We start from the raw sequence: 12,472 nt of genomic DNA, 5'->3' as shown, positions 1-12,472 counted from the left end.
TTATTTTCTCTGCTGTTCACATGCACTCTTTCAGTAATGCACATTGATGCCCAACCAACATGTACTCTTCTGCTAACGCATATATAGTTTTTTGCCAGGTCTCTTTCCCAGACGGCCCCAAATCCAGTGGAAGGCTGTGCATTTGTGGCACAATCAGCAAACATCTTATAAAGGACTACTCTTAACAGCATTTTCTGGAAAAGCACAAATTGTACAAGTAGCTCCTGGTTTCATGGGGGGTTGGTTTTGGGGGACATCCAAGACACTTTGCATAAAGGTATCGCTTGCTGAGAATTTGTGAGGATGGTGAGCTGCCCCATGGCCTGCCAGCTGAGTTGGAGTGGGGGCAGGTAAACAGGATCACCCATGTCCACTTCTCCTCCTGCCCTTGGAAGTTTGACGCCAAAAGTGTCTAAAAAAAATAATCATATCTCGTAATTCTCTAGTACAAACTATATTTAGACAAGGTATGTCTCTACCTTATTACTTCATTACGAGCGATAGATTAACTAATCGTTGGACCAGAGGCCACCAATTGCCTAGGGTCCCATAATCGTGACCTGATTACATTCATTAGACACAAACGGAAGACAGTCATAGCTTGTAATACGTAGCTGAAGAGCTAACTGAGCGAGGATGAGAAAAATCAGCAAAATTGATCAAAAGGGCAAAAATATCACAAACAGTTTAACAAAAGTTACTGTGTCTTCTATAAGAGTTTAATTGATGGATAAAAGGCCATCTGCAGTCAAGACAATAAAATTTGGTTAAAATCCCTTTGTGGTTCATTGGCCAGGTAAAGACAAACATTAAACAGTAAAAATGAAAACATAAGAAGCAAGAAAAAGGAAGTAATTTATTATAATTAACATGAAATAGTACTTGTATAGTGTAGAAAATTATTCGCAAAAGTCAAAAACATTACAGAAAAATCCACATCTGGAATGGATGGAATTCAAATAATTTTACAGTAAGTGAGGAATGAAATATCTTCTAACAATGCTCATACACCTCTCAGCAGATATAGTAACATTTTTAATTATGATACAAAATGTACTAATAATGATACCTGGGTTCTATAAGTGGAAACATAAATTCTTCACACAGATCATGACCTACTCTTTTGCCTTTGGGCAGCATCTAGCTCCAATAAATATTAAATCCTTAGCCCCAGATGCCTTGCACCCTAGCATCAGATAATACTTGGTACTTTATGTCACAGTGATGTTCAGTTTAATAAATCCTGGAATGTCATGGAAATTATAGGAATCTATTGCCAGTGTTGTGCCAATATGAAAAAAGGGCAAACAGAATAACCCAGATCACAATATTCCATTTTGCCTGACATTTGTCCCTTAAAAAATAGTGGAAAGGCTGACAGGATTAAACTCAAAGAGAACTAAGGATAAGAATAATGATTCTAACACAACATTCGTTCATCTTTAATTCTTCTTTTCGCCTTTATTTAGGTTTCACTGTGGCTGTAGAAGGGGTGTGAGTGCAGATCTACTGACAGCTCCACATACTGATGTCCGGTTTGAAGAAAGCCACAACAGTGAAGAAATTGCCCACAGAGTGCCAACATTTAAACATTTCCAAATGGCAGTGACCTAGTCTCTTCTGGCTCACAAATAATGGGGACAAGTGGCCTAAACTATCTGTGTTTAGTTTTTAAATCCCTGATTCCCCCACTGCACAACCACATTCTTCTTAATTCTTTCAGTCTTAGATATCTGATCTCTTTCTGTCTCCATGTGACTTTTATTCTGCTTCTCAAGCCTCTTTGAGGAAAGGCTTCTGTGAAATTCACTCTAGACAGAAATTCAGGACTTTTAAGATCAGAAAAGGTCATTAAATCTTCATATAAAAGGTCAAACTGGACAGAAAATGTAATCCAGTTTCACCTGTATTTATCCTGGTTGGCCTTATTCTTCTGCAGTCTAACGTCCAGAAAGGTTTTCCATTTTGCTAAAACATTCTGTGATACACAGTCAACCACTTCCCTTAAAAACTAAGTCATCTATAACCCTTGCCGTTAAAAAGAACAACAAAAGCTGTACTTCACTTTAAAACAAAATTTGTTTGGCTTTAGCTTCTAGTTACTTTTTAAAATGTATTTCATGTCTCGCCACCACATTAAATTAGCGTACAGCTAATTTTATAAATGGAGGCCTGAAAGCAAGACTGGCTGCACAGGGCAGGAAACCTTCCTGCAGAGATAATGCACTTACAGGATTGTTTTAATCTCTTTGAGGGATTACTTGTTAATTTAACTTGTTTAGGTTCCATTACATTTACCAAGAAAACATACAATTGCTTGAAGTTCACCAGCTGTGAAGGCCATTTTGAAGCACATGTCAGTGCCATAGCGGTGATGTGAAGACTGGCACCCCCAAAGCCCAGAATTTCATGCAGATGCTGTAAGCACCTACTACGCAGATCAACGCAAAGGCCAGCCCAGCCTGCAGCGGAGAACTGGGGTGCTGATTACGTCTCACTCCCATTATTCATCCTACATGTAGCTTTTTGACCTCCTCTATAAGTTTTGTTATGCTGGAAATAAGGGGGAGTCCAAAAGCACATCACCTGCAGACTTCTCCAGACTAAACAGCCGGTGGCCATTTACCTGAGGTTTTCAAGAGGCTGGATTTGAAGACACATACGATCCCTTCTGATCTTTGTTCCTGGCTGTGTAGAAGAAATTCAGATTGTGCGAGATCCACTAGACCACTACCACAGAGCGCCCCAGTAGAGGAGGATTGTTTTTCTGTTTTAATAAATGCCACAGGGGATGCCAAACTTCAAAGAGGGAACTCACAGAAAAGTCAGCATACATCAGCTACAGTAACTGTCTTTGCTTTTACTGTGAGAAAAGACTGCACAAAAAGTTATTTAGTGTTGTTTGAGCCCGCTTTCCTGAGAAGTGAACTACCACTCATCTTCCAAGAGCATCTGAACGTTTTGACTTGCTCATGAGCTTTTGGATGTTGCCTTGTATAGGAAGATGGGCAATACAGCAGAAGACTGGCAAAAGGTGGTCTTTTAGCAGATAATTCAGGGCACCTTCTGGGTTTTGCTGTCCTGGCAACTTTTTGCTTCTCTTTCTGTTTTATTCTTCTATATGCAGAGGCTGATTTCACCATTACTCTCTTTTGTAGAAGTATGAATCAAATCATTATGTCAATCCACTCCTGTAAACGTAAAGACCAAGACAGACAAGCCTGCAAATGAAAGAATTGTTTTGGCATGGATGTATTCTTGTCTGGAGACACGCAACCAGCAAATTCATAGAATGTTTATTTTGGAAATGCATATATTGGAAACATTTGCTTACAAAAACAAACAAACAAATCAACCAAAACCAAACCTAAATCCCAAACTACGTAGAAAAACATGAGCTTTCAAGCATTGCAGTCTTTTGAATCACCTAAAGGTTGTTCACAACATCTGTACTCTAGAGAAATAAAATACAATTTGTAATTGATTCTCAACTACCTGCATTTTCCTTCTGTTTTCTCCTAAGACAAAAAAAAAGGGTAGTGAAATCTTCTCTGATCTTCTTTTCCATCAAGTGTCCATCTTGGTCAAACCAAGGACAGTCTTAGCTCAGAGACCCCTTTAACGTAACTTCTTTTTTTTTAGATATGTACACCAGAGCCTCTTTGTCACCTCCCTTTCTATCTTGCCTTTTTTTTTTTTGGTCCCATTCAATCCACCTTTTTTACTTGGCAAATCAGTAACTCGACACAGACCTGGTTCCATTTTAAGTGTTTCTGCCACTTTTCCCTCCAGAGTCTATGGTTATTCTAACAGGTCTCGTACAAGAATCCCTAGAGAAATAGATAATTCCCAAACAAATTCAAAGAAGGTTTTAGTTCAGCAATATGTTTGTATATGGTTGTTATTGCAGTCGCTACTCCTCCTAAATGAAAATTTATATTACGAAGAATGAAAGCTCCATTGCAAGCTGAACAAATGAACAGGCCCATTTTATGTTATTCTTAATAGACAGGGGCAAAAAAATTACTTTTCTGTATTCTTGTTCCCATTTACTCTATACACAGTTATGAGTACTACTCAAATAGAAGATTATTATAGTCAATTTTTATTATTATAAAATAAGACTAAGTTTGGGGAGTTCTGGTTTCAGCCTTACTTTCTTCTTCCCTAAAATTTTAAAACATTAACTTAGACTTCTTCCTTCCTGAAAATTTTGGTCTATTTCAGACATATTAAGTCTAAATATTGCTACAAAAATGAGATGCTGTGTAAAGATTATCTAATGTACATATACCTTCAAAATTGTTAGAAAAATATGGCAGTTTGTTTTGAACATTTCAGACTAACGTTCTGAATATATTGTTTGATAATATCCATTCTTCTCACCTGTTCAAGTTATTTCTAGTTGCTTTTCAACTGATTTAATTAATTATCCTCCTCTCTGGCTTATATTGAAAACATCAGCCTTTCTAGCTCATCACTTCTTTTAAGAAATCACCCCAGAGTACTGACAAAGGTGCTGGACTAGAATCATAGTCAGTATGATCTCTTTGGTTCATAAATCTGTTTGAGCATAGAGACTGTAAAATCCTTGTCTTGAATTCCCTCATATAGAGAATATACAGGACAATGCCAGGAAAAGCATTTGAGTCCTACTTACAATCTTGACCTGGCTTAACAGGGCTTTGTGCACCTTATTACCATATGAAATACTTGTTTGTAGCTTAATAATACATCTTTCTGCCTTCGTAATATGACCGGACAGATAGACAGACAGATAATAGGGTTTTGGCAGCTGGCCCAAAATCTAATTTGGGACTTCCCCATCTCTGTGGCTGTAGGCAGTCCTCTGAAAACATGCACTTCTGCTTCATGCGGCATGGGTGCGGTTACACAGTCTGCAGCCCTCAAAGAAAAAGAAAAATTTTTAAAAAATCAGTCTACAACACAGCACATGCTTCCCCCGCACGCACGAAGGGAGAGGCGAAAGAATCAACCCAGAGAGAGCAAAGCTCCTCCTCTCCTTCTGGCTCTGGGTATCCTCAGGTGCCAGCAAGGACCAGGGCACCCAGAGGGCTCGGAAAAGCACCAGATGAATGAGGGAGCAAGCGAGCAGCGGAGGAAAGGGAAGAGGATGAAGGACAGACTTTTCTCCACCATCCTGTCAGAGGTCGTGCAAGCAGTCAAAGTCTCCTCCAAGCACCAGGATGCCAGGGCCACCATGGGGGCTGCCCTGCAAATTCAGCCCACACCAGCACAACTGGGGTTTTTTTCACTCTGCACAATAGCACGTTTTCCTGGCCACAGATCCAGCAAGCCAGCCCAGCCTCCCTGCTTTGATTTTGGCCTGTGTGAATACTGACCTCCTATATCTTTAGGTCTTATGAGTTTGACCCTTTTCACACAGAAATAGGTATGGCAAAAATGCAGACATATACCTGCCATTGTGAAGGACAACGGAGTATAATTTGTTTTTGCAAGAAATATCAAGGTCACCCCCTAAGCACAGAAATACTACACCAGCTCTGGTAAAACCAGCATAGTAAATATAGACATGAGATAAACTAACTGTCTGGTTTTCCATTTGCCTGTGACCTCTATTACTGTTCTTTGTTCCTTTGCCTATAACCTCTGTAATTGCCTTTTTGGTCCTTCGGGTCAACATGATTATCAGTCTCAACACTGCCACTGCTCTCAAATTTTTCAAATGAAACCTCATCTGGAAAGTTACAACCATATTCTGTGACTTATTCAAAAAATTGTGCCTTTGAATAATACAGAATATTTTTTCTCAGTAATAGGTCCATATTCATAAAAGGGTAGCTATTCAGTCTTACCAATTTATTTTCCTTTTGTCACTGTTTACACAAAATAATTTACCTACCCTAACATTTTTTAAAGCATACCCTTGTTTTAATAAGCACTTAATAAAATACAAAATGTACGCTGAAAACCAGCATCCAGAGAAATCCCAGTCTTGAATAAGGTTACTTGGCATGAATGAAATACATGTAATAAAGAGGTTAGTCCGATAAAAGTTGATTTTATCTCTATATTTAATGAGTAAGAAGATAGACTATATTCAGAGTCTCAGTAGCTATTGCTTATGCTCCCTCAAGAAAGTTAAGGTGTATCTTAGTCAATATTGGTAAAACAGTGGATCATTTTCCTGAAACCCATGATTTCTAAGTACAGATTCAATCCAGCTGTCAGTGGAATGACTGAAAAAATGTCATGGACACCAATATTGATAATACCCGCCCCAATGCAAACCCAAACATAATATACCATTAATATATAAAGAAAAGCATGCCTTCTCCAGCCCCACTCTTGCAATCTCCCATGCAAGCAACTTTATGCATATGTGTCTGACTAGTGCACGAAAGCTGTATTTTGAGAGCCCCAGTCAAGCACATGACAAGTTCCAAAGACAACAGCTTGAAACATTAAAACTTATCCCCAGCCTCTTTTTTTCCCCCATCTTTTCTCTGCCTAGTGTTATTTTTAAGAAAATGTGTCAAATTAAAAAATTATAAAGCTTAAATAAGCCTATTCTCTTCAAATTTGGTGCTTCACACAATGCCAGAGGTGTCATGAACAGAAAATGTCATCCATAATATGTGACTGTTTGGAATCAGATTAGAGAGAGCCATAATCTGTCAGTAACCTCTGCCTGTAAGGGCAAATTACAAATTCTGTATTTATTACACATAAACACACTATGTTTCCAGATTCTGCCTCCACAGACCCTGGGTAATTTATGGGGTCCATCAGTCAATAGCTATTTTATATTAGACTCCAACTATACATACATAAATATTTTCAATAATACATTCAGAGGGACAGCGATCAATTTTTAAATTTTTTTTTTTACAAAGTGAAATAAAGTGTGTGAGGGGGTAAAGAGAGGCTGCTTCCTCAGTGCTGACAGGAAAAGCCTGGAGAAACCACTGTATGCATAAAAAGAGGCAAATATTTACTAGATAAAAGCCAGGCAGAGGAGAAATTACTACCTAAAGGCTGCAGCTGGTTGTCTCTGAAGATTTAAAGGATCAGCTACCGAGACTGTAATTCTAAGAAAATCTCCTATTAATGGATAAAACTCAACTGCGCACTGTTCAGTGCAGGCTGGGCAGCGAGAAAAAACATATTCCTTAAGGAAAAGAAAAACTCTGGTTTCTCTAATTGCAGGCTACTAAATTTGCTTCACCGGTGTGATCCATAGCCACATCCTAGTGGCAACTGGTGGCTCCTGTCACCAGTTCATTTCATAGGTCACCAATCCACCATCAGATTGTAATGACTTCTGGCTATTTCTAACTGGGATTTAAATCAGTGACCTGAAGTAAAGACACTCATCCTATTACGAGCCTCCTGAGCCATGTAAATTCCAGTGGAGCATTTTTTTTTAATTCTTCTTAAGCTTACTTCACACAGATATAAATGCTCACAGAAGATCTGAGTTGAAGAGTCAGGCCCTAAATATTGATAGAAACCCTCATTTCTCTTTTCTGTAGTGAAAACTCTAGAAACCTCTGGTTTGCATTATTCATTCACTAAGCCACCTATGTATGCAATGTGCACATGAGAGCAGTTTCAGCAATTTATCAGCTTTAGTGATGGCTGAATATGCAGATTTTATATTCTAACACATATATCAGAAACACCTGGATACAGATATCAAAACCACTTAGAATATTCCTTGTAGTGGTTTGTTTCACACAGACATACTGTACTGAAAAGGTCAGTTTAAAAGCACTGGAAGGACTTCTGGGAAATTTCCTTTGCTCTTAAATCATCTACCGTTACATCAATAACACAGTCAATGAGGTTTGCACTTCCATTGCACAGACACTTTAAAAAAAAAAAAAAAAAGAAAAAAAAAATCAGTGTAACCCATCTTCATTGAAAAACAGAAACTGAAAGTTCCACTCCAGAAAAAAAAGTTTCTGCTACTTCAGAATATGAATTGCAGGGAAACCAAGTCATTTTAAAAAAAAAGCTCACAGACAACTGCACATGAAAACTTTAGGTCATTATATTTAATCACATAAAATGAACAAACAGCTGTGAAAAACTGAAATTCCTGGAAATCATGTCCATAGCTAACCACAATCAGAGGCTGCACAGCAATTATTAACCTACTGTTGCTGAGCTTCCAGCCACCACAGGATCACCAGACTATTTTTTTAAACCTAATTTAGTTACAAAATGTGTCTAGTTACATTGTTTGCTTCCTACATTTCTTTCTGAAAATCACATAGACAACATCTTTTTGATTTATACTATAGTATAAATCAAGTTATTTTCCTAATAAAGAATTATAAGAAAAATTAAAATTCTGAAGTTAAAATCAGTGTGAAAATAGGTACTTTGTGGCTTTATCAAGGAAAGAATAACAAATGTTCTAATGTCATAAAATTTTTAAATATTCAAAAGTGAAAAATACTCTTGATTTAAGCTAATAATAAATATATCCAGTGAGGAAAATGTCCTTTGAAGTGACCACAGACAACATGGCTTTCTAAATACCAGAAACGGGAGATATTTTACATCATAAGACTAAACACCCAGTTCGATGACAGACAGCAAATAAACTGTAGACAGAGTAGATCCTTAGCCAGGCCTGTGCTGATCTCCATATATGAAGTCTTACAAACACACACCAGACAGTCACGGAACATAGAAATAATTTTGTATGAAGAGTTATCAGAACTTACAAGGCAGAGAAGCATTTAGACATAACTGCAGCCCAAAAAACTCAGACTTCTCAAATTATCTCCAAATTCAGAAACAGAATTATTGAGAGAGGACAAAAGAGTAGCATGAAGTGATGTGATTAATTTGCCTTGGCCAATTTTTTTCCGCTGTGAAAAGCTGCTGTTACCTTTAGGTACCTAGAGGAGGGTCCCCATTGGGAGAGGCATTCTGAGAACAAGACATGAGAGAAATGGGATTTACTGGCAAACATCTGAAACCCGTCATGCCCATCCTTTTTAGCAGTCAAGACTGCTTATTCAAGACTTTCTGCATTAGAGAGGGCTCACACATGACTTTCTTCACTGCCCCCCCCATCACACAGTGCACATTATGAAGCCTGTCCAGACCTTTGTAGAACCAGAACACCAGCTCAGCCAATCGAGTGCTTCCCTGTAAGCACCTGGCTCTCTGGTCAGGCAACGTACAGGCACTCTGAGCCCACACGACACCTTCACTCATGGAGAGGACAGATGACCTTGGAGGACGAGGAACAACAGTGGCCTGTCACAGCCTGCAGCTGATGCTGTAGGATCTCCCCAGCCTGCAGTCATGGTCCTACCATCATGGTCGCCATTCACATTAATTCTGTGCATGGGTGCACAGAGCTGATCAGCTGGCAGAAACTGGATATTATTGCAGATTGCTATAACGCTTCATTGTATTTAATTTTAAAAGATAATGACTAGGATTCTTGGAGTCATGGGATTGTGACCTGCTCCTGTCTGCCAGAGGTACAACCACCTACTGCAGTGGCTAAAATTATGCAATAGGATCTATTAAAAAGAAGAAAAAATAATCAAGATTTCCGTTTCTGAACACTCCTGCACTTCCTAGCTTTAGCATGTACATCGCTCTCTTTCCTACTGATTCACACAGCCCTATCTAGAACTGTCAGGTGGCTTATATTTACATCCTGCAAGTCCTCCAGGAGGCTCTTATATTAAATTATTCCGCAGTTTTCCAATCATTTGTGAAGAGGATTATCTCAGCTTTTACTGACAAAAAAATTTTCTTTAAAATCAGGACATGCATGTATAGACAAGGCCTATTGAACAATGTAGTCAAGTTCAGAAATGGAAGAGAATTATTTCAGAAGGGGAATATCCGAGTAGAAAAAGTTACTTCAGCTCCCACTATGGGCATATTCCAAAACAGATTTAAATCACTGGTGCCTTTTCCGCTTGGGTTCAATGCACTTTGCATCAAATGTTACAAAATGTCACTTCAGGTGTTCTCATTATAAAAGTATGAAACATTAAAAGCCAACCAGAAACACCAAGGCATATTTTTACAGTCTTAGGGTGCATTGTGAATGATAAGGTGAAGCTGGTTAATTAACATGTGAGCTAATCTTCATTTCCTCATCTCTGGTGTTGCTATTTAAGCAATTTCTGGGTCTCATGGTGCCTCAGCTAAAGTGCAGAATAGAACAAATAGAGCAAAAAAGGCCTTTAGCTCTGCAGGAAGGACACGGTAGAGTTGGGACAGGGATCGCTCCTCGCTTCCTCCTAGGCACAGGAGCCTTCTTCAGGCAGAGGCGCTCCTCCCTCAAAGCAGGGGATTAGGATTTTTTTTTCATAAATTATGCCATTTCAAAAAGCTACTGTCAACTCAAACCCAGCTTCAAGCCAGCATAAGATGACAGGGCTAGAATACAAAAATTCATTGCTTTGTGAGGTTCTTGTTCTTTCTCTCTGCTGTTGCCTTTGTTATTGAATCAAAAAGGTTAGTTTGGGTTTGTGTGTGTTTGAGAAATTTGCATTGTTTCCCTTATTTAACAAGACTTCTATAACAGAACCAAAAGTAGCCTCTTTTCCTTCTTAATTAAGGGCAGCATGATTTCTTTACTTTCCATAATAAGCAATTTGAATAGTTCAGAACCCTTTATTCTGGGAATGCAGTTTCTCAGACATACTTATATTCCACTGAACTATGACAAGCGACATTTTATCACAGTAAATAATTTCTGTGGTATCATCAGAGACAACACATTATCCAATTTAACACTTTATTACTATAGAATAATATATTAATTCATCCTTTAATCTGAATGGCTACTTTTTAGAAAAAAATTATTTGCACAAAGGATCAAATTAAATCTAATCCCTGACAAGACATTCAGTAAAATGGACAAGACCTAAAGCAACTTATATCCTCTTTCATCTCCTATATTATTACATATGGCGGGAAACCTTAGAGTACTGTTTATCAGCTGTTAATCAGAACTCACACTACAAGCAGGGCACTCCGCATTTTAAACATTTCCTATCTTCTATTTGTGCACGTATTAAAGGAATTTATATTCCACCTGTGCAGAAGATCTTGTGAAATTCAATCCTTACAACTCGTACACACTGGGTACATTAATTTGTTGTGGAGAAATATTTGGGGCCAACTTTGAACTAAAGAGAGCGAGAGGAAAAGAAACACTGTTAGTGTGAGAGCTCTGAGGTGTTGCTCACAAAGATATGCAGGGTTGGAGATAAATCAAGATCTTGAGCAAAAAGGCAAGAAATTCTCTAAGAGTAGCTATTTAAGGATCAGAGGAAAGGGATGTTTTGAAGTAAAGAGGACTATGTTTATTTCTCTGTGAAGTATAAATATAATGGGCTTTGCTGGAGGAAGGGAGCTAATTTTTTCAGCTTTGTAAGACACAATGGACACAATTATGCAATGTCTTTATTAAAACAAACCCCCACATATAAATTAAAATCTTAATTTAAAAACTAATGACTTCAAATCTAGTATTAAGGTCACCAAACATCCAAAGTACAGAATCACCATCCTCAAATTTGAGAGATATAGTCAAGGCTATGATGCATCAAGACAGTCTCATTAACGTAATTTTTATTACCATATAAAGTGGAATTTTGTCTTGTTTTCTTAGGTTGTTTTCTATGTGTCTCTTTCTACATTTGCATACTCCTATATGTTTGAGATTGAAGGGTCAGGCATTACATGTCCCTGCCTTTACAGAGATAAGGCACTGCCAGATGTTTGGAACCAGTGACAGAAATGCTAAAATAAATATGTGAAATTAGTAGCTCGTTCTGCAAGTGCTGAATTAATAGTTCTTTAATTTCAATTTACACAGTTGGCTTTGTTAAATGATTAGTGCCTTTAAACCTGAGAAACTAATTATGAGCATGGATGGCCAGATAAGACTGAGATTAGATAGGATTTAATTGGTACTTTGTTGTTTCCTAGGCTTGACTGTCACATCAAAATTTTTAAGAAAAAAATCAGACTTACTTAAGCAGAAATCAAGAGGTAGAGTTAACAGTCTTTTACTAAAAGAAAACTCAACCAACCAACCAACCAAAAAAACAAACAAAAAACCCAGCCACCCAACCAAAACAAACAAACAAGTTTCTGGCAATTTGTTAACTTCTTCATGTTTAAAACTACTTTGGCCATGCAGAATAAGAGGACCAAGAGATTTCAGAAAGATCATTTTAGGGAAAGCTTCAAACAGCTACTATTTAAGCTTGTTCTTTTACAATTCAAACCATCTACTTTGCATACATCTTACATGTTTTGGAATATACTTAGGGCACCTTTGCTGTGTTTAGTTTTATCACATATAGAGATGTATGTGTAACACTGAGCGTCACACAGACCTTCCAAATATTTTAATTCAAAACTCCCTACAGCCACAGTAGCTTCACTACCTAAAGGAACACTTGGTGATGAAACAGTCTACACTCACAAA

Source organism: Strix aluco, chromosome 1 (assembly GCF_031877795.1).
Source record: "Strix aluco isolate bStrAlu1 chromosome 1, bStrAlu1.hap1, whole genome shotgun sequence".
NCBI lineage: Eukaryota > Metazoa > Chordata > Aves > Strigiformes > Strigidae > Strix > Strix aluco.
Note: the sequence above shows the minus strand (reverse complement) of the source record.